Source organism: Echinops telfairi, unplaced genomic scaffold, assembly GCF_000313985.2.
Source record: "Echinops telfairi isolate 266 unplaced genomic scaffold, ASM31398v2 ScPeMD7_2291;HRSCAF=2852, whole genome shotgun sequence".
Lineage (NCBI taxonomy): Eukaryota > Metazoa > Chordata > Mammalia > Afrosoricida > Tenrecidae > Echinops > Echinops telfairi.
Window position 1 is genome coordinate 41,079,079 of NW_022106189.1, and position 5,079 is coordinate 41,084,157.

Below are 5,079 nucleotides of genomic sequence, written 5' to 3' on the forward strand. Positions count from 1 at the left end.
AAGAATACTTTCTTCTATTAAATTGGCATTCTATGATGCTCACCTTCCCAACACAACCACTGAAGACAAAGTGGGTGAATAAGCAAATGTGAAGAAAGCTGATGGTGCCCGGCTATCAAAAGATATAGCGTCTGGAGTCCAGAATGCTTTTTTTAACCTTTTTGCCATTGGGGTCTGTTTACATTACGTGACACTGACAGTGGCAGACATATCTTTTCCAAACATCACCAGAACTGAGTCAGCGCGTTTATAGCTGTCCACAGGCCCCCAAGGAAAGGCCCTGGGCGACATGTATATGCATCTTTAGTAAAATGTTAGCGAGAGAATTGTGTGTATGGTGTTGCCTTAATCTCCCCTAAGCACTATTTTCTTCATAACAATTTTTTTCTATTTTCATTTTATTTAAGAGCATCGCAGGCCACAAAAAATTACCTTGGGTACTGCATGCGGCCCTCGGGCCGCTGGTTTGACCCCCCTGCTCTAGGCTAGCATCTGCCCTGTGGACTTGGAACTTGCCAGGACTTGGACTTGCTCGCTTCTATAACTGTGTGCACCATTTCTGGACAGCTCACTGCCAGTGAGTCAGTGCTGACTCATAGCGACCCCCTGTGGGGTTCTGAGACTGTAACTGTTTATGGCAATAGAAAGCCCAGTCTTTCTCCGTTAGCCTGCTGGTGGTTTCAAACTGCCGACGGCATGCGGGTGGCTGCCCAATGCTCAACCACTATACCATCAGGGAACCTATACATCTCTCTCTAGATGTATATTCACATATAAGCTTCACTGGCTTTGCTTCTCTAGAGCACCCAGCGTATGACAGACCCCACTACTTCCTCAACTCTATGTGCAACTATCCTGATGGGATGTTCATGGTCAAGTCCAGATCTTGAACTTGGCATCTGAGGAGCCTCATGACCAAGTTCCAGCCAATACTTCTGCCATTTCTGCATCTCTTTCTCCCCCAGTTGGAACAGGTGGCTCCTAGAGACACTGTCACTTAGAGAATGTCCCATATGCGGGTTCCCTTTCACTTCTGGACACCAATCCCACGGGCCTCACCATTTAGTTCTTGCCTGGGAATGCTGCTCTGACCCTGGAGGTGGGCGGGGCTCACTCTTCCTTGTACTGGACCCACACCTGCTTGGCTTACCTTTACCAAACCCCTCGCAGCTCTGTGCTGCAATTGCTTTTGAGGGTTTCCTCTCACTCTTCCTCCAGTCTGGGAATTCCTCCTCCTCCTCTCAACATAACTTATTCGGTTGCTGTTGAAAATACCCACAGCGGAAGATCCACGGGTCAGATGTGTATGTGTCCCATTCAGTGGCCCTTCAACAAGGGCCAGCCTCCTCACTCGCCTTCTCTGAGTCCTTGCTGCACCATGGTCACAGGCCCACGACCCCATAAGTTTCCTGCCTAAGCATTTGAGTGACTGTTGTCCATTTGCTCCATCCAGTTAATTCTGGAAGGAGCACTCTGCTCCAGGTGGACGTTTTAATTTCCTAGTCAAGCTCATGTACAGTTTGGTGTTGGGACAAGTCCAGGGGATATTCTTGGTCTAGCCTGAGAAGAGGGATGGTGTCTTAACACATATGTGTCCCCTGCACCATTGAGAGTTGTAGCCCACGTTCAACACCCAGAAATGAGGTGTTTCTTTGTTTTGTTTTGTTTTTTTAATGGAACGAGTGAATGAATGATGACTCAAAGGAGATTCAAGTTAGCAACTTGGAGGATGACCCACGGAGCTTTTCAAAAGAGAAGACCTCAAACTCTTTGTTTATTTTGTCCAAGCGCAAGCCGTGACCAATTGCCTTTACAACTCGCTGGGGGTCATCCCTCTGCGGATGGTGACGCTTGGTGATGCTTGGTGGGTCCTTAGGAATGCAGCATTGGGATCCATCCCCCACCCCCAGGCTGTCTTTTGACCAGCTAGAATGCACACAGGGGCCCCAAGATTGGAAAGCACAGGGACATGAAGTTCAAAATCAGAAGAGGTAGACGTGTGCAGCAGTGAGCCCTGACAGCAACCAAGGTGCATCTCTTTGTACGCAGCCAACTGGGAGGAAGGACCATGCTGGACAGAACCTTATCTGGGCGGTGTCAGCCTAGAGGGCATGCTCTGCTCTCCTCTTGCTATTTCAACTTCAGACATAATCACCCGCCTCTCGTTTGGCCAATAAAGAAACTCAGCATCTGGCCATCTGGTTGAATCCCTGAATTGAAGATCATTTTTCGGGCCAGGTTCTAGATGGTATGGGGGCAGATGTGTCACCGGTGTGCCGGCCAGGGTAGTTTGGAGTAACTGGTCTGACTTACACATTGACTCACCATCCCCAAGTGTTGGATGTGGCCCTACATTGGACTTTTTCACTTGAAATCTGAGGATCTTCTGGGTATTCGGGGGACTGAGACTTAACTGATGTGTGGTCAGTATATAATCTGTTGTCAATTGGAGACTTAAGAGTGAAGGGGCGCCAGTTTATCCTGTCAAATCAGGTCACAGCTTGATGACCTACTATGGAACCGCTAAGGAGAAAAATAGCTGACTGGAGGCAGGACACTTATATACTCCCTGGGAGACATTCCTGACGACAAGACACTTGGAGCTATGCTAGAGCCCTGGAGCTGAAGGACCCACATGGAGACCTACCTACATGACCGCTAAGATGCTTCCACTGCCACTGGATGCACAAGACTTTCCACCCACTGGCCTGGGATGTTCCTGCACTCGGCATCATTGCATATGTTTTGTGAATCTGAAGAGGAATTTATAGATTGGCATCGGACATAAGGGCTAATATCGGACTTACGGACTTGATCTGGACTGGGCTGGGATGTTTTCTCAATATTCAATTGCTCTTGTATACAAAGCTCTTTCTTATATGCATATGAGTGTCTATGAATTTGTTTCTCTAGTCTACCTGGACTGACACATTATGTCACACAGACAACCCTCCCCCACCCCCCAACACCCAGTGAGGGTTACATGTACTTTCCTGAGGTCTCTGAGACATTATGGCCCGATAAAGTCCAGAAGCGTCTTTCTAAAGAGCAGTCAAGAGAGGAAATCCATCCATGGATCAAAAGGCATGATGCGTCCCAGAGCCTGCGGCTGGTGTTGCTCTGTCCCAGGCAGGGTGACCAGTGAGTTAAGCCCAGTAGTGACTCTTGGCAGTGCAGGACCAAGTTCTAGAGAGAGGTCCTGGCTGGGGAGCCTCGCTTTAGTTTGGGAGTCACAGAAGACGGGTGGGGAGAGTGTGAGGAGGGGAGGTCCCTTTAAAGGAAAGAAAGCCCAGAAGGGAGTCATGTCTGGGTGTTGGGTGGAGCATCTGCTTTCTGATCAGTGTTCACATCCGAAGCTCAACCCCCTGAGGGGTCCAAAAAGACAACAGGTCTCAGGTCCTCAGGAGAAGAGCCGCCACTCAGAGTATGGTCAGTCAGCAGGATCCAAACCCTCTCCTGCCACCTTAGCCTGGCTCTCTTCCTCTTTGTCCTGTGCTTGAGGGGCAGAGCCTGAGATCACAGGACTTCTGCATGTCCAGGGTTCTCAGGGACATGGCCAAGACCCTCATGTTTTAGGAGCAGATCCAACAACTATATTTTGAAGAAAGATTAAGGAAAAATGACTAGGGTTCTGACACATCTTTTCTCTGGCACCTTTCTAAGTCAAACCTTCCTCGGAGTGTGGGTCAGGGTGGGATCTCTTCACCATACTGATGCGATCTGTATGCTAAGGAAAGACTCCCAGCCGCTAGACTCCGTGAAGAGGAACGCAGCAACCGCCTCAGAGGAACATGGATTCACAAACTGCCCTAGGCAGAAGGCAGAACCTTCCTGGCTGAAAGTGGAGGAAACTTGTAGCACTTGCTGATAAAGATCAAGGATGGTAGCCCCCAGTGTGGTTGGAAACCCATTGTCTACGAAACTAAAATCCTCACAACTGGCTGGATAAACAGCATCCTGGTAAGTGGGAGGAAGACTGGCATTTGTCAAAGTTTTATTTTACTCAGATCTACGATCAATGCTCATGGAAGCAGGAGTTAAGAAATCAAATGACCTCACGAATTGGAAGCATTGAGGAGGTCTAAGGGGAGCCTGACCCAAGCATGGCAGTTTTAGTCGCCTCATATGCCCATGAACGTTGGACGTTGACAAAGGAAGATCAAAGGGGGACTGGTGCGTTAGAATGACGGTGTTGGCGAAGAATCCTGTAAATATTGTGGGCTGCCCAATGCAAAATAACTCACTGCCATCGAGTTGATGCCAACCCATAGCGACCATATAGGACAGGGCAGAACTGTCCCTGTGGGTTTTTCCAAGATTTTAACTCTTTACAGGAGTAGAAAGAACCATCCTGCTCCCAAGGAGCAAGCTGGTGATTTCGAACTGCTGACCTTGCAGTAAGTAGCCTAATGCATACCCACTATGCCACCAGGGATCCTTGGAATAAACACAGTTGTCTCGGAAGAAGAAAAGCAAGAAAACACCTTAGAAGATGGCAAAGCTTTCTCGCACCTACTTTGGACACATTGTCCGGTGGGCTCAGCTCTTGGAAAAGGACCTCGTGTTCGGCAACATAGAAGGTCAGTGAAAGAGAGGAAGGCCCTAGGTGTGCTGGATGGACACAGCGGCTGCACAATGGGCTCAAACATGCATGGCACGGAGGGGGCAGGGGCGGGCCGTGCTTAGCTTTGCTGTCCACAGGGCCGCAGAGCTGATGAGATAGCACCCAACAGCAGCAAACTGTGCTTATGGCACAACATTTGAAAAATAAGAAGCGAACAATGCCTACAGCGTAGAGATTATGACCCAGGTTCAAAATGTTTTCTCCCAAGCAATCTTTCTGTCGGGAATACACAAACGTCTATATGCAACTGTCCCATTAAAGTAGGCTTCTAACCTCTGGGACGAGGCTGAGTGTACCTGTCACAGTCAACCTGGTCATGTGCTGATGTGGCGCCCATACGTCCCCGGCTCGCGGACTGCTCTGGAATTGCATGCCACTACTGGTCCCATAGAATTTCATCACAGAATCACACCGCAATTTATTTGGTTACCTTGCCTATCTGGGGACTTGAAGAT